The 18,352-nt window shown below is 44.7% G+C and overlaps 1 long non-coding RNA gene across 2 annotated transcripts; it reads left to right on the forward strand.

Moving 5' to 3' along the window:
- Positions 1 to 11,335: 11,335 nt before the first annotated feature.
- On the forward strand, positions 11,336 to 16,830 carry LOC147488174 (uncharacterized). Of its 2 annotated transcripts, none has more exons than XR_015202305.1 (3): positions 11,336 to 14,680; positions 14,765 to 16,018; positions 16,090 to 16,830. It is a non-coding gene; the product is annotated as an uncharacterized LOC147488174 (long non-coding RNA). The 2 variants fall into 2 exon arrangements; XR_015202306.1 differs by having other exon boundaries at positions 14,765 to 16,006.
- The last annotated feature ends 1,522 nt before the right edge of the window (positions 16,831 to 18,352 follow it).

An 18,352-nucleotide genomic window follows, 5' to 3' on the forward strand; every position in this document is an offset into this window, starting at 1 on the left:
TGCCTCCCCCATAATGATGCCCTAGTTGTCCACGTCAAAATCAGCAACTAGACAGTCAAACGTGTCCTAGTAGAACCAGGTAGTTCATGTGACATTTTGTTCTATCAGACCATCAAAAAGATGAACCTACCCAGATCGGTCTTCATAGATCCAATCGCCCCTCTCTATGGATTCAATGGGTCTCAAACTAATCCAATGGGAGACATCATACTTCCCATCTCCGTTGGATCCAGAGAAGACAAAGTCAGCATCAATACGCATTTCAGCGTTCTGGATGTCAGCTCGTCCTATAATGCCATCCTAGGACGTCGCTGGATCCATCAAACGCAAGCAATACCATCAACACTCCATCAAGTACTCCGCTTTCCCAGCCCCAGAGGTATGATGGAGGTTCGCAGCAACCAGCTCGAGGCTTACCACTGCAATCAGATCCTCTCAGCGAACAAAACCGCTGGGGCTTCCATCTGAACCAAGAGCGCCCTCACCAGCACCACGATGGCCAAAGACTTAATCACTTAGGTCAAACCTAAAGCGCCAAAGGAGAGCGCTGGGGCGCTGGGGGGCAGTGTCAAAACAGCCACTCCACTAGTTCAGACCCCAGAGGTCGCCCCAGCCCCTGTTGTCATGACCACAGAGGTCGCATCAACCCTTGTTGTCATAACCATAGAGGTCGCACCAACTCCGATTGCAAAGACCTCCATTCCGCAGATCGACAAAGCATCACCTGCGACAAGCTCCACTGAGGTTGCTTCAGATTCTAAAGTAGTAGTCCAAACTGAAAAAAAGGACCGAGTGAACCTAGGGACAGAAGATGATCCCAAGTTTGTCTATGTGGGGGCTAACCTTGACTTACTCTCAAGGCATAACTTGTAAACTTTTTATCATTAAATAAAGACATTTTCGCTTGGTCATACATCGATGTACCTGGTATAGATCCTAGTATCGCACATCATAATTTAAATGTCAACCCCAATGCTAGGCCAGTCTGTCAGCGACCTAGGAAGCCATCCCTGAGATTTCAAAAAGTAATTAATGATGAGATCGATACACTCAAAAAATTAGGCTTCATCATAAAGGTAGACTACCCAGAGTGGATTGCTAACATAGTAGCAGTCCTAACAAAGAACGGACAGTTCGCCTTTGTGTAGACTTCATCAATTTCAACCAAGAAACCCCTAAGGATAGTTTCCCTTTGCCAAGAATTGATCGACTCGTGGACTAGACCTGTAGCCACGAGCTCCTGTTATTTATGGATGCATACCGTGGATACAACCAAATGAAGACCAAGAGAAAACTTCATTCAGCACAGAGCAAGGGATCTACTGCTTCAACGTCCTCCCGTTCGGCCTCAAGAACGCTGGTGCGACCTACCAACGGCTCGTTACTGGCATGTTCCAGGACATGTTAGGGGACACCATGGAAGTCTATATAGATGACATGGTGGTCAAGAGCAAGAAAGCAGTTGATCACCTCACTCACCTCGAGCAGGCGTTCTCCAGATTACGCCGAACACAGATGAAGCTGAATCCCGAAAAATGCCTTTTTGGAGCGTCCTCTGGAAAATTCCTTGGGTATCAAGTATCACAACGAGGAATTGAGACCAATCTAGACTAGATCCGAGCGCTTTTGGAAATGCCCGATCCAAAGACAAAGAAGCAAATACATAAACTATCAGGAATGGTAGTAGCTCTCAACCGATTCATATCAAGGGTGTCAGACAAATGCCGACCTTTCCTGCAGCTTCTCAAAAGAGGGGAACAATTCTCATGGAGCGACCAATGCCAGCAAGCATTCTCTACTCTAAAAGAGTACTTGACAACACCACCTGTCCTAGCAAAACCAACAAATGGTGAAACATTGGGGCTCTATCTCGCGGTCTCTAACTTTGCTATAAGTTTAGTTCTCTTCAAAGAGGACCAAGGATCAGAAAAGTCGATCTATTTCACAAGCAAGACGCTAACTCCAGCTGAAAAGAACTACTCTTACATTGAAAAAGTAGTACTCACATTTCTGTACTCTGCAAGGAAGTTTAGGCCTTATTTTCAAGAACATCCACTCATAGTACTCACCGACCTCCCACTGAAGAAGATCTTTCGTAAGGACAACAAGACAACTCGTATGGTTGTATGGGTAGAAGAACTCGGTGAACATCACATCGAGTTCGTCCCGTGCACTTATTAAAAAGGACAGGTCGTTGCTGACTTTCTAGCAGACTTTCTTGTCGATGGTCTGAATTAGGATATCACATCCACTAAACAGCCAGGCAAGTCAGCCTGGTCACTCTTTGTGGATGGTTTTAGCAATCCCAGAGGAAGCGACATCGGAGTCGTCCTAGTGTCACCAGATGGCACTATGGTTGAGAAATCAGTTCGCATCAATTTCGCGACCTCTAACAATGAGGCAGAGTACGAAGCTCTAATTATGGGACTTAGAACGGCACTACAGCTCGGTGTCTAGGAGCTAAAAGTCTTTAGTGACTCGCAACTGGTTGTTCGCCAGATTGCTAAAGAGTACACTACCCATAAAGGTAACCTTTCTAAATACCTTCAAGTTGTTTATCAGTTACTTCCTTCTTTTAAGACAGCCACCATACACCACTTCTTGCGTAACGAGAATCGCCACGTGGACAGTTTAGCCTATCTGGCTACTTAGACACCGAACTGCACCCCTAAACAATTACTCATCGAACTAATTGACCGACCTGCTTACCAAGTTGATCACATCCTAGAAATCAGCGACCTATGCCCACTCTCTGACATTCAGATGAGTCAAACATGGATGCAACCCATCATAGAGTACATCCAACATGGTACGACCCCAGAAGACCGTACCAAAGCCAGACAAGTTCAATATCAGGCATGTCGATACTGCCTAGTCAATAATAAACTATTCAGAAAGTCTACTGGCGGACCTCACTTGAGGTGTATAAGCCCAGAACAAGGTCAGCTGATTTTTGCAGAGATCCATGAAGGAGAATGCGGAAACCATGTTGGAGGTCGCTCCTTGGCTCACAAAGCGATCTCCCAAGGGTATTTCTAGCCACGAATGTAGTTGATGCCAAGAAGTACATACTGCCTCAAATGCGAGACTTTTGGCTATAATTTCATCCAGCCAGCTCGTGAGTTAATCAATATTGCCAGCCCTTGGCCATTTCACTTATGGGGCTTAGATATCATGGGACCATTCATCCCGCAAAAAAGCACTGGTTTTCGGTTTGTCTTGGCCGCAACTGGTTACTTCACTAAGTGGGTGGAAGCGGTCCCCTTAGCTCATGTCAAAGAATCACACGTCAAAAACTTTATCTAGACACACATCATCACCAGATTTGGTCTACCCCACACTAGTCATGGACAATGGCTCCCAGTTCAAGGGAAAAACAATCAAGGAGTTTCTGGCAAAGTGGAAGATTGTTCATGCATTTTCCACTACCCAGTACGTCCAAAGCAATGGCCAAGCAGAAGCCAGCAACAAAGCAATTCTGAAAAATTTGAAGAAGAAGATTGAAAAGAACAAAAGCTAATGGCCGAATTAGTTGGAGAACATCTTATGGACTCACCGAACTACAGCTCGCTCTAGCACAGGCGAGTCACCATTTTCACTATGCTATGGCACGGAGGCCGTCATTCCTACTGAACTGACAGTCACAATGACTCGGTTCGAGATCGTCGAATCAGGACAGAACGACTCCATTCTCACTAGAGAGGTCGACTTACTTGAAGAACGCCGTGACCTAGCAACCATCAGAGTGGCAGCATATCATCATACTAAAGAAGTCATACAATAAGCAAGTCAATCCTCGATCTTTTCAACCTGACGACCTAGTTCTGAAAAAGACTCAAGAGGACTCCAAACTGGCACCAACATGGGAAGGCCCTTACATAGTGGAACGAGTCATCGGTAATAGAGCATATTGGATCAAGACCCAAGAAGGGAAAGCATTACCACGTCCTTGGAACACTTATTGTTAAAGAAATTTTATCAATAAAAGTGTAATGTGTGGAACCCATACTCTTATTTACTGCAAATCTATGTAAACTTTACTTATGGATATCATTACAACCTGCTCCGTTTAAGTTCTCCAACAGAAGCGGAGCTCGCTCTAAAAGAGCCACCAGCGTATGCGAACCAAAAAACACTCTCATGAGTTCAAACGTTCTCAACCACACTTACTCGAACTCATAGGCTTTTTAGCCTCTACAGTTCTTACTAGTTGTTGACCTACAACTCTAGGCTCAACTCAAAATGAACGCTCTCCGTGAGCACCACGCTTTCTTAAGCTACCACGCTCACTCGAGCTCATAGGCTTCTTAGCCTCTACAGTTCTTACTAGTTGATGACCTACAACTCTAGGCTCAACTCAGAGAGAACGCTCTCCGCGAGCACCACGCTTTCTTAAGCTACCACGCTCACTCGAGCTCATAAGCTTCTTAGCCTCTACATTTTTTACTAGTTGATGACCTACAACTCTAGGCTTAACTCAGAGAGAACGCTCTCCACGAGCACCACGCTTTCTTAAGCTACTACGCTCACTCGAGCTCATATGCTTCTTAGCCTCAATAGTTCTTACTAGTTAATGACCTATAACTCTAGGCTTAACTCAGAGAGAACACTCTCCTAGAGCACCACGCTTTCTTAAGCTACCACGCTCACTCGAGCTCATAGGCTTCTTAGCCTCTACAGTTCTTACTAGTTTATGACCTACAACTATAGGCTCAACTCAGAGAGAACGCTCTACGTGAGCACCACGCTTTCTTAAGCTACCACGTTCACTCGAGTTCATAGGCTCCTTAGCCTCTATAGTTCTTACTAGTTGATGACCTACAACTCTAGGTTCACCTTTTAGAGAAAACGCTCTCCACGAGCAACACGCTTTCTTAAGCTAACACGCTCACTCGAGCACCCAGGCTTCTTAGCCCCTCCATTTCGTATTATTGTAGAACTACAACCTTAGGCTGTAGCAATGAAATGACAAAACAATATGTACAAACACTTGGACATAAGCAAAATAATTGCATCTACAATTTGAACTGCCTGAACAAAATCAAGAAACCAGTTCATAAACCTACCGATCTGCTGGGTCTACCCAAAAATCCAGATCGGTCTGATTACAAGTTTTTTGAAACTATCGAACTGCCACTCACGTGGAAACCAGTTCGTTCTATATCTTGGTAACAATAATGAAAGGTAAACTGCCCAGGCAAACCTAGGACACCAGTTCTATTGTTATGCAATCTCTTACAAAATAGAAAACAGACAGAGTAGTCAACATACTTCATAACTTACACCAAAGATGAAGATATACAGCAACCATAGTCAAGCATCAGTAATAATGTGTTTATCAGCAGGAGCGGCACTGGTTGAAGGAGCGTTACTCGCATCTCTTGGTATGACAAGTGCAACTGTACCCAGAGCCCCACGATCTCGCTCCTCTTTTAACTGAAAGTACGTCTCCTCTAGCATGGCATATTCTCCAGATACTCGGTCATATATGCCCTGCGCCTTTTGTGCAACGGCCTGACAATGCTTAGCGTGCTTTCGATCCGCGACGACCCGGCTTCTCCGCAAGTCAATCATCGGTGACCCAAAGACCGACCTCTCACGCGTGTCGATGTTTCTTCATCCGCGACCGCCGGTTTCTTCTTATCATTCTCCCATGTAACCCGCATACTCACCAGCTCTTCCTTGGCCTTGCTCACATCACTTTCGCCATTGGCAGTATGTTGAACGACATGCTTCAACTTATCATACCCAGCAAGGAACTACACATAGAACATCAAATTTATATTCGCCAACAAAACAACAAAAAACCAGATAAGATGAAGTGCTTACCAAACAACATGCCATGTCCATGGTCCCCAGAGTCGTCCCCAAATCTTCATCTCTAAGCTCTTCTTTATCACCATCCAACACAATACCTTCCAGAAGACAGGTCGCTATGGGTGTCGAGTGGAAGCTGCAGTCAGAACGTTTCACCATACGTTTCTTCCCTATCTTCCCGGTATAGAAGAACTTGCTCCCCAGGTCGCCAGAACGCTCCCCCAAAAACCCAGTCGCAGCGCTCTCACCAGCAGCACTTTGTCCCTAACCCAACACGCCACAGTCCTCCATGTTCAGATCGCCACCATCCTTACGACTAGGGGACCTGAACACTATACCTCTAGTTCGCTCGCGCGAACTGGAAGTAAAGCGACCTTCAGCTTTGGACCGTTTGCTGCTCTTCGAGCCAGTAGCAACAACTTTTCGCTTACTACGATCACACCACCGGCGTGGCACAAAGTCAATATCATCCATCACAAGAGGGGAGGCTTCCCTCACCCCTCTTTCCTCATGCGCATCTCCACGTCGCCTGGCCATCGGGTATTCTAAAGACAGCCCAACGTTCAATAAATTAACAAGAAAGAAAGAACAAACAATGAACGATCAAGGAACTTGCACAAGAATCTTGGAGAGGCAGCTTGAAGAAAGTACATAACTAACACCCCGGAACTTCTTATAATAGTTCATTTTATATTCTAATGGTGTCATCAGTACACACCATCAATGTATTGAAACGCTAAACGACGCGTCACATGGCTCACCGTCTCTTCGAATTCCACAAAATTAAGTAGTTACCATTTTTGGGTCTCCAATTGTTCGTATCCCCACATGTGCCACGCACGTGCTAAGGTCCTCTTTCAGCAGAACACTCCGACATGGGAAACGTTTCATATGCACAAGATGTTCCCCCGACCTCCCAGGTTAATTGGCCTTAATACCTATCACTATTTGGACCTACAACACTAGAACCGATTAAAGAGCAAGATGCTCAATCAGGATCACAGGCTAATTAGCCTCATCAAATCTTACCAGGAAAAGCCTACAACGCTAAACAAGTACAATAACATCAAGGAAATCGCATTCAACACTTCACATAAATAAGCAAGAACCAGAAGCATGCATTTCATAAAGGCAAAAGAACGAACTGCATGACCAAACTCAGGCCCCAGTTCGTCTACTAACCGAGCTACTGAGTCTACTCAGGAAATCCAACTCAATTAGCCACCATTCTTCACTCCATGAACTCCCCAGAACAATCTAGGAAGCCAAGTCATTTGAAGTACAACAAAGGAAACCTACTAAGTAAGGCGAACTTCCCAGGTTACCCTAGGAAACCAGCTCTATTATATCACAGCTTACAAGATCAGAACAAGCAAAACCATTCACAACTCTCCACTTCAAAACACAATAGACAAATATTTAGTAGACAAGGGATCCAAGTCGCCTTCCGTGAGGGTTTCGTCACCAGCAACAGTTGAGGTACCAGCAGTATTCACTTCCATAGGCATAACAGGAGCGACCTCTTCAATTTAGGACTCAATGACCTCCAGAGTAGGTGCAGAGAAGATAGGAGCATCACATGCATCTCCCAGTACGTGTACCACTGGTGTATTGGAAGCCGCGCATTCATGCTCCTCTTTGAAAGCTTTGTACTCCGCCTCCAGATCGAGATAATCAGCATCTAGAACGTTGTAAGCTTCAGTGGCCTTTTGAGCGACGTATTTACAATGCTGGGCGTAACCAGTCACCCTGTCAAGCTCCACCCTCGCAGCATTAAGATCCACCTTTGTAGAATTAAGCTCCATCTTCGTTCCTTCCAGCTCGGTGCTCATCAAGATCTTCTCCAAGCAAACATTCTGGTGCTGTTTCTTCAGGTCCTCGAGCTCCTTGAGGTTGATGGAATGCACGTCCTAAACATTCCTCAACTGATCCTTTAGCTTTGCTAATGACTTCTTATCTGAGTCGGCAATCTGAGCAATCTCTTTCAACTTCTGGTATCCGCTAACAAGTTGCACACGCAAAAATACCACAACAATAAACTCCTGAAATTCAAATACGGCACTAATGAGTACGCCCCGTAGAGCGGATGACTTACCAAACAATGAGCCAGATCCATTAGCCTCAGGTTTTCAGCAAGGTCCTTAGCATCCAACTCTTTGCGGTTGCCATCCAGAGCCATATAATCAATCATACAGGCTGCAATCTTACTCGACTTGTAGCTAACATCAGTTCGCTTCACTATTCACTGCACCCCCTGGTAGTCCACATACACCACCTAGCGGTCCAAGTCGTCATCAGCAACGACAGACTTCCCACTCGCCTTACTCGGGACCTTCAACCTCACCGATGAGATGTAGTCTCGAGGCGCTGGTGGCTGGCTCTGACCGACCCCAAAGGTCTCCAGATCCAAGAGGCTCAGATTGGGCACTGCCCTCAACCTAGAACTATGAGAGGTTTTAGCCCCAACTCATTTACCACCAGCACCAGAGTTACCACCAATGATAAGCTCCGCTACCTTTGCAACCTTAGCAGCCCTTGGCTCAGCCGCAGCAGCTTTCCTTTTTAACGAACTGCTTCGTTCGCGAGGAATGAACTCGATCTCCTCCAAGTCCAAGGGAGCACTACCATACCCTCTCCCCCCTTCAGATTGCCTGCTCGACCCACAAGCCCCAGAGGCTCCAGCACCACCTACGGGTCGCTTCTGACTAGAACGGTTTCGATTCTTTTCTTCCCTAGTCACCAGCTCATTCGTGCTCCTCTCCATTACTGATTCACTGGAAGCTTCACAAATCACTTTACCTCGAGCCCTTTTCTTCTGACTTTTCCTATTCTCCCTGATCACACGACCTCCTCTTTCTACAAAATAGCTCGCTACTTCGGGTAACTTCTCCTGCTTCTGAGTTCGGGTGAGCTTTGCAAATGACTCAATCACCACCCCACGTTTGGTTCGTTTTTTGATAACGACCTCTACAAAAATAGCAACGAAGAAGTTCAAATACAAACTCAATAGTCAGAACATCAAACTAATAAGACAATACACTAATACCCACCCAAAAAGTTACAAACCCTAGTGTTTACTCCAAATCCTGTGGCACAATAATTCCCAGCTATTAACAATGGCCTTCTCTCCCAAGCCTCATTACTCACACCATCCAGCACACTAGACTTTCTTGTTCGTGTTTGTAAGCTAAAGTTATGAGCCCAAGATCGCTTCACAGAGAAATGCTCAGCAATGTCAGTGACCCCTATGCGATATTCACCACTCGCATTCAACAGGTCAAACACCCTAAGCAGCCGCCAGGTATTACCCACAAACTGGTAGGGCGCTTTCCCACAAAAGTTCAAACATTCACAAGCCAGTTTCGAGAACGGTATCCTCATACCAGCTCTCAGCTGCCCTTCGTAGACTACTACCCCATAGTTCGCCGGCGTGTACCTCGAGCTGAACATATTTGCTTCCTCTCCCAGCTCGTGTATCTCCAAGTCGCTTACAGCGATCCCATAAGCTTCTCTCAGATCGGTGAAAGCCTTCACCCCACGTTTATCTACAACCCTAGGGGGTAGCCCACTAAAAGACGACCCCTCGTTGCAACCTGAAGTGCTAGCTACACCAGCCACAGAATCAGATCATCCATCATACTCATCCTCATCCTCACTCTCACTCTCACACCTCACTAACTTTTCTCTCTTTTCCTCATACTCACCACAACTCAAAGACACTTCTTGAATCTCCTCAGATCGAGTGTCATCAGAGTCATACATCGCTTTTTTCTTAGCAAATACCAAACCTAAGCAAGAACAGCTAAAGCCGACCTAGCTACTGGACACACAACACTAGCATAGAAGAAAAATGAAGAACAACAATGGTAGAAGCACTAACCTGAGAAATCCTAACTTGCGTTTTTTGTTGGAGGAGAAACAAAAAATGACTTTCCAGATTTCCAGATTTGATTTTATACAGCCGACCATTCAGTTCCCAATACGTATCATGATTACACCCTATACTTTATACGACACGCCCCCTACAGAGCTGTCTTTTCAAAATCCTAGAAAATGAGGCGGTGATTTTTCTCTTCACAACTACTCAGATTTGCACACGGGCCAGTCACATGACAACTACCGTCTCACATCAGTTCGTCGTACATTACAAACTGACCTCAGTAGCACGGTTGGTATTTCCATTCACGTCAGTTCGCTTCCTCACTCTTGCTCAACACGTGCCACCGTTTTCTCTCAGTAGATCGCTTCAATGTACAACACGACCTACTAAGAGGGGATTGTGTGAGGGAGTGATATTCTCATTCAGGAATATCAGGCACGTGTCCAGCATAACGGAAATACCATACCGACCTCATGCCATTGTCCTCCGAGCTGGCTCAGAGCGACTCGCATCATCAGCTGAAGCACCCTATCTACCAGATCGCTCCAAAGTGGCTCAGCTCGCACATCCTCATGCAGAATGTTCCATCTAATGACATCATCCATCTTCTAGATGCAATCATTACCAAGCCATACTTACACAATCCATTACTGCAAAATACGAACCACTGTAACCACTCCTTATCATTACAGAATTCCTACCAACACCAGCCATACACTCCTTCTCAATCTCAACTCTACATCTATGCTTGTCAGTACAAGTGTTGCATGGATCCTCATGTTCAACAACTATAAATACCCCCAGTATAAACTACGCTAGATCTGATTCTACTCTCCTCCCAGAAGTGAGAGATAGATATGTAAGCAGTTCGTTCAAAATGAACTCGGTCTTTCCAATCTAATATCCCCATCTCCTCCACTTTAATCACAAGTTGTAAAGCCAAGACCAAATAACACCTTTACAAGTGGTCCACCCAATGATTGAAGAATCTGAACAGCTTTACATAGGGCTGTGAGACTCTGCACAGATAATCATTCACCACACACCTCTGAATTTTGGTATCTCTCTAGAACGAAGAGGAACCTTCCTTCTCGCAAACTTCGTTGTAGATTTTAAAGTCGCCCATTAATTATTAGAGGCTATGTATTTACGTCCCTCCATAATTCTCGTTTCTCTATCCTGTTATTACTAGCATATGCAACCGGAAATAAGATGGTTTTCCATTCATAGAAGATCCCAAACAACGAAGTGCATGGCCTGGTTATTTAAGAAGTGGACAATGGCATCCAAAAGGGAAGAGTCTCAAAAAATCACAATCCTAGCTGTGGTGGTGGTGATACTGTCATTATAACAGTTCCAACTATTCCCTAGTCTGCTGATAAGAGGTGCGAGAATTGCCTCCTCTCACTTTTATTTCAACTCTGATATAAGCTTCAAGTTATTCTTGTGAGTAAGTAACTTAATCTACTTTACTTTTGTTATTCATGTCTCTGTTGTTCCAAACTCCCACGGACATTCATCTTTTGGACTTCTTTAATTCTTCCAGAGCCGACCGGCTTAAAATTTGAGTTATCACTTAACTTTGACACTTTTCATTATTCTTCAACTAATTTTTACCTAAAACTCGAATACTTAAACTGGAATTTACATCTCTGACTGGCTTAAAGCTCATAATTGTAACCTAAAATACCTTGAGTGTTCAAAAAGTGTTACAAAAAAAATTCGTATAGCTGAAAGTGGAAAAATTGAAGGGTGATTTCATAGTCCACGGCTTTTTTGCTTATAAGAGAAAACTTCATGGGACAGAAAAAAACATGACAAGTTCAAGGGTTAAAAATGTTGATTTTCCTTTTACTTTCTTAGCTCAAATACAGAGCCAGAAGAAATGAGAGATCCCCCTCCAAGAAATCAAGTCGCCCAATCCCTTGTGATGGTTCTCGATAGAGGTAGTAGCTAGCTCTATAACCCTTGCATTGGGTGCTAAAATAAAAAATAAATAAATGCAGAGTAGACGGAAAAACTATTGAATTCTCAATCAAACTGGTGAAGCCTGCTCTCTAGGTCAAGTAAAAGGTGATGCACTTATGTCTTTTATTCTTGATTCTCAAGTTGTAGAGGCCAAAGAGCAAATTTGCTGAATGGTGTGACAAGGAAGTAAGTACCAAAAAAAAACTAGAGCACAGAATTAGTTAGGTGCTGTAACAACAGTAGAGGAAATAACCAAAATACGTCCATTCAAAGACACTACAGAAAGGTAGAACATCTTCTCTCCAAATTCATTAGAAATAAATTACCGAGGCCTCGTTGTAAATTTGACAATAAATAGCGAACTGACATATAAAATACAAGAGTCAAGGGAGCAACTATAAAAGTGTATTTTTGTTAAACCTTACATACAAGATTAGGAGGAGAAAGGATTTGAATATGGGAAAGACCGAGTTTGTTGTTGAGCAAACTACCTACGTATATATCTCTCGATTCTGGGGGGAGAGAAGAATCAGGTCTGGTGTAGTTTAAATAGGAGGTATTTATAGCTAGTGAATGTGATTCTCTATCCAACACGTGTACTGACATCCACAAATGTATGGTCGAGATTGAGAAGAAGTGTTGAAATGGTGGTGGTAGGAATTCTGTAATGATGGGGAGTAGTTACAGTGGTTCATAATTTGTAGTGATAAAGTGTGTAAGTACAGCTTTAGCAATGATTGTTTTCTAGAAGGTAGGCTGAGTCACGAGACAGAACGCTCTGTAAGGAGATGTGCGAGTCGATCTGGTCTAGAGTGATCTCATGGCTCGTGAATGTGAGTTGATGATGTAGTTCATTCTGAAAGCAGTTCGGAGAACTAGTTCAGAGGTCGGTGTGGTATTTCCGCTATGTTCAACACGTATTTGATATTCTTGAATGAGGATATTACTCCCTCACACAACCCCCTCTCAGTAGGGCGCGCTGTTCATTGAAGCGATCTGCTGAGAGAAAACAGTGGCGCGTGTTGAGCATGAGTGAAGAAGCGGACTTGCGCGAATGGAAATGTCTACCGAACTATGGAGATCAACTCGTGTTGTATCACGAACTGATGTGGGGTGATAGGTGGCACGTGACAGAATCTCGGCAGTTGGTGAGGAAACGTGTCACCGCTTTTTCCATAATTTTGAAAAGACAGGTCTTTGGTAGACGTGTGCAGGCTAAGGCTTAGGTTGTAATCATGATGCATTGGGAACTGGAGGGGCGGTTGTATAAAACAACTTTTGGATATTCGAAATGTCATTTTTTGTTTCGTTTCCAGAACTGCAGAGACTAGAACTCTTCAGGTTAGTGTTTTCGCCATTGTTGTTACTCATTTTTCTTGTGTTCTTGTTAGTTTCGTTGAGTTGTTAGGTCATCTTTAGCTTGTTTTGTTCAGGACTTGTAATCATTATGAAAAAAAAAGGAATGTCTAATTCGGACGATACTCGATCTGAAGAGATTCGAGAAATATCGTTGAGTTGTGAGAAAATGGAGGAGGAGAAAGAGGAATCAGTAGAGTTTGAGGGTGAGGATGTGGAGGAGGATGTACAATCTGAATATGCTGCTGCTGTAGCTAGTACTTCAGGTCGTGCTGAGGGGTCATCCTCTAGTGGGTTGCCTCCTAGAGTTGTAAATAAATGTGCTACTAAAGCTTTCATTGAGCTACGGGAGGTTTATGGTATCCAGGAGGGCGACCTGGAGGTACACAAACTGGAGAAGAACGTCAAAGTGTTTAGTGAGACATACATACCACCGAACTACGGGGTAATAGTCTGCGAGGGGCAGCTGAGGGCTGGTATGAGGATACCGTTCTTGAAGCTGACTTGCGACTTTTTGACATTCTGGTAGAAAGCGCCCTGCTAATTTGTGGATAATACTTGGTGGCTACTTAGGGTATTTGATATGTTGAACGCGAGTGGTGAATACCACATAGAGGTCGTTGACATTATTGAGCATTAAACCGTAAAGCAATCCCGTGCTTACAACTTTAGCTTGCAAACTTTGACGGGAAAATCTAGCGTGCTGGATGGTGTAAGCAATGAGGCTTGGGAGAGGAGGTCGTTACTGTTAGTTGGGAACTTCTGTGCTAGAGGATGTAGTTTGCAAACAAGGGTTTGCAATTTTGTTGGTGGGTAGGAGTGTGTTGTTCTGTTGTCTTGATGTTTGAATTGTTGATATTTTAACTGATTTGGGTCTTTGCTGTTTGTGCAGAGCTCACTATAAAGACACGAACTAAGTGGTCGGTGATAGAAAAGTTTGTGAAGCTAACTCAAGCTCAGAAACGGGAGAAACTACCTGAGGTCGCTCATTTCTTTGTGGAGCGAAGAGATCACATGGTTAGGGAAAAGAGAAGGGATCAGAAGAAAAGGGTTCGGGGTCAAACTAGTGAAGTAGCGATGGAGAAGCGTAAAGGCGATCTGGTGACAAGGGAGGACAGAAACCAAAGTCGTGTTGGCCCTAAGCGACCCACCGAAGGTCTTGGTGCCTCGAGGGTTGGTGGGTCGAGTGGGCGACCTGAAGGGGGGTCTAGTAGCTCGCCCTTGGAGTTGGATGAGATGGTCTTCAAGCCTCGCGAGCAGAGTAGCTCGTTGAAGAGAAAGGACGATATGCCTAAGCAAGACGCTACCAAGGTTGTCAAGGCTACGAGGCATGTGCTTGGGGATAGCTCCGGTGCTGGGGGCGTGTCTGGTGGTGAACGAGTTGGTGGTAAGGCCACTCGTAGTTCCAGGTTGAAGCCTGCACCACTCTTGGATCTAGAGACCTTTGGGGTCGATCAGAGTCCAACCTCAGTGTCCCGAGAACCCTCTCGTAAGCGAAGTTGAAGGCCTCGAACTGTGAAGCGAACTGATGTCGGCTTCAAGTCGAGTAAGATTGCATCTTGCCTGCTTGATCACATATCTCTAGATGGCAGCCGTAAGGAATTGGACACCAAGGGTCTTGCTGATAATCTAAGGTGAATGGACGTGGCTCACTGTCTGGTAAGTGCCGTTCTGCAGATCTTGTTTATTAGCTCTGTACTTGCATGCCAATTATCAACTGTTGTTGTACTTTTGTATGTGTAGCTTGTGAGTGGATATCAGGAGCTGAAGGAGATTGCTCAGATAGCTGAGTCATAGAAGGAGTCTGTTACTAAGCTGAAGGAAGAGTTGCAAAATGTCCAGGATGCATATTTCGTAGATCGTGAGGACTTCGAAGCGCTGAAGAAAGAGCACCAGGATGTTACTTTGGGAAAGCTTCTGATGGCCAACGAGTTGGAAGACGCCAAGCAGAAACTACATGCCGCTGGGGAGAAACTCGATGCTGCGAATGCAGAGATTGTCAAGGTGACTAGCTATGCCCAGCACTGCAAGGGCGTCGCTTAGCAGGCTACCCAAGCATACGACGTCCTAGACGTTGAATTCCTCAAGCTAAAAGCAGAGTACAAAGCTTACAGAGAGGAGCATGAACGCAGGGCTCCCAGTACATCAGTAGTACCCGTGCTGGGAAATGCATGTGATGCTCCTATTTTTGTTGTACCTGCTCAAGTGGTCGTTGAGTCTCAAGTTGAAGATGTTGCATTGGACGTGTTTGTGAATGTGGATGTTGATGGTCTCTCAATTGTGGTGGGTGATAGGGGCGCTGCAGAGGTTGAACTGAAAATGTGTCTATTCTGTCTTGAATTTGAGAGTTGCGAGTGTTTTTGTTTTTTTTTATGTTGTAAGTTGCGATACATTAGAGCTGGTTTCCCAGGGTAACCTGGGCAGTTCGCCTTTCTTTGTTGGTTGTCAAAATACTGAACTAACTGGCCTGGCTCCCCGTATTGTTCTGGGGAGCGCATGGAATGATGAATGGTAGCTAGCCGAGCTAGATTTCTTGAGTAGACTCAGCAATTTGTCTAGTAGACGAACTGGAGCAGTTCGTCCTTTTGCTTTTATACAATGCTTGTTTTTGCTTCTTCGTTTTGTTTAGTTCCTTGATGGTTTGAATGTGTGATTCTTGATGTTGTTGTAATTGTCTGGCTATGTATAGTGTTCAGGTCCCCCAGTCAGGGGGGGGGGGCTTAGGGGCGACCGGACGGCTGAGGAACATGGCGATCTCGGTCAAGGCCACAATGCGACTAGGGGCAGCTCAGCACCGCGTGTTGGTGATGTGGGGAGTGACTTCTTCTACGGGAAGATGGGGAAGAAATGTATGGTCAAACGCTCTGACTGTAGCTTCCATTCGACCTCCATAGCGACCTGCCTTCTGGAAGGGATAGTGCTGGAAGTGATAAAGCAGAGCTTGAAGGCGAAACCCTGGAGACGACGCTGAAGACCACTGATTTGGCATGTTGTTTAGTAAGCTCTTTATTTGTACTGGTTTCTTGTTGTTTGCTTGGCGATTTCTGACCTAGGTGTTTTCTTTGTAGTTCCTTGCTAGGTATGACAAGCTAAAGCAAACTGTTCAACGTACTGATAATATTGAAAGTGATAAGGCTGAGTTGCTAAGGATGCGTACTGCCTGGGCAGTTGATAAGAAGAAGTTGAAGGCGGTGACGAAAAAGCATCAGGACGCGTTAGATGAGAAAGCAGTTCTGGTCGGTTCGATGATCGACCTGCATGAAAAGCTGGCTTTCGTGACTGAGTATACCAAGCATTGTCAAGGCGTTGCACGAAAAGCGCAAAAAGTATATGATCGAGTTTCTAAAGAACATGCCTTGCTAGAGGAGATGTACTTTGAGCTAAAGGAGGAGCATGATCGTGAGGCTAGGGGTACCGCTACACTTGTCGTACCGCGAGATGTGAGTAATTCTCCTTCCACCAGTACTGCTCCTACTGATAAACACATTGTTGCTGATTCTTGACTATGATTGCTGGACTTGTCTTTGTAAGTTGAAAATTCTTTGAATGTTTTGCCTGTTTCCTTCTTTGTAAGAAATTAAAACTATAGAACTGGTTTCCTAGGCTTGCCTGGGCAGTTCACCTTTTTGGTACAGATACAGAACGAACTGGTTTCCACGCAAGTGGCAGTTCAATGGTTTCAAAAGTTGTAATGATACCGATCTGGATTTTTGGGTGGTCCCAGCAGATCGGTGGATTTGTGAACTGGTTTCCTGAGTTTGTTCAGGCAGTTCACATTATGAATGTTTATGGAATGCATGTCATTTGCATGGGTCTATCTGCTTGTACATATGCTTTGTTATTTCGCCGTTGTAGCCTCTTGTTGTAGGTCTACAAAGTATAAGGCTTGTAGAAGCTAAGAAGACTAAGATTTAGCTTAAGGAAGCGTTCTGCTCTTAGAGAGCGTTCTCACCGATTTGATCCTAGAGTTATAGGTCCTCAACTAGTGAGAATTGGAGAGGCAATGGAGCCTATGAGCTCAAGAAAGCGTGTTAGCTTAAGAAAGCATGTTGTTCACTTAGAGCATTCTCACTAAGTTGATCCTAGAGTTATAGGTCCTCAACTAGTGAGAATTAGAGAGGCTATGGAGCCTATGAGCTCAAGAGAGCGTGTTAGCTTAAGAAAGCATGTTGCTCACGGAGACCGTTCTCACTGAGTTGATCCTAGAGTTATAGGTCCTCAGCTAGTGAAAATTAGAGAGGCTATGGAGCCATTAAGCTCAAGAGAGCGTGTTGCTCTCGGATAGCGTGTTAACTTAAGAAAGAGTGTTGCTCACGGAGAGCGTTCTCACTGAGTTGATCCTAGAGTTATAGGTCCTCAACTAGTGAGAATTAGAGAGACTATGGAGCCTATGAGCTCAAGAGAGCGTGTTGCTCGCAGAAAGCATGTTAGCTTAAGAAAGCGTGTTGCTCACAGAGAGTGTTGAGACTCATGAGAGTGCTGAAAGTTTGCGTATTCTGGTGGTTCTTTCAGCATGAGTTCCATGTCTGTTAGTGAACTTGAACGGAGTAGGTTGCAATAACATACATAAGTAAATTATACCAAACTTTGGAATGTATAGAAACATGGATTTCAAGACATTACATTTTTATTGATAAAATTTCTTTAACAAATAAGTGTTCCAAGGACATGGTAATGGTTTCCCTTCTTGGGTCTTGATCCAGTACACTCCATTGCCGACGACGTGCTCTACTATGTACGGACCCCCTCCCATGTTGGTGCTAGCTTAGCGTCATCTTTAGTCTTTTCCAGAACTAGATCACCAGGTTGAAAGAATCGAGGATTGACTCGCTTGTTGTAGGACTTCTTTAGAGTCTGATGGTAAGATGCCACTCTGATGGCTGCTAGGTCACGGCGTTCTTCCAGTAAGTCAACCTCTCAAGCTAGGATAAAGTCATTGTGTCCAGATTCGACGAGTTCTGACCGATTCATGGTGACTGTCAGTTCGGTAGGAATAACGGCCTCCGTGCCATAGCATAGTGAGAATGGCGACTCGCCTGTGCTGGAGCAAGTTATTGTTCTGTGAGCCCACAAGATGTTTTCCAACTGATTTAGTCATTGGCTCTTGTTCTTTATGATCTTCTTCTTCAAATTTTCCAGAATTGCCTTGTTGTTGGCTTCTGCTTGGCCATTGCTTTAAGCATACTGGGGAGTGGAAAATGCATGAACAATCTTCCACTTGGCCAGAAACTCCTTGACTATTTTTCCCTTGAACTGGGAACAGTTGTCCATCACCAGTGTGTGTGGCAAGCCAAATCTGGTGATGATGTGTGTCCAGATGAAGTTTCTGAC

This window comes from Coptis chinensis, chromosome 7 (genome assembly GCF_015680905.1).
Source record: "Coptis chinensis isolate HL-2020 chromosome 7, ASM1568090v1, whole genome shotgun sequence".
In the NCBI taxonomy this organism is placed as follows: Eukaryota; Viridiplantae; Streptophyta; class Magnoliopsida; order Ranunculales; family Ranunculaceae; genus Coptis; species Coptis chinensis.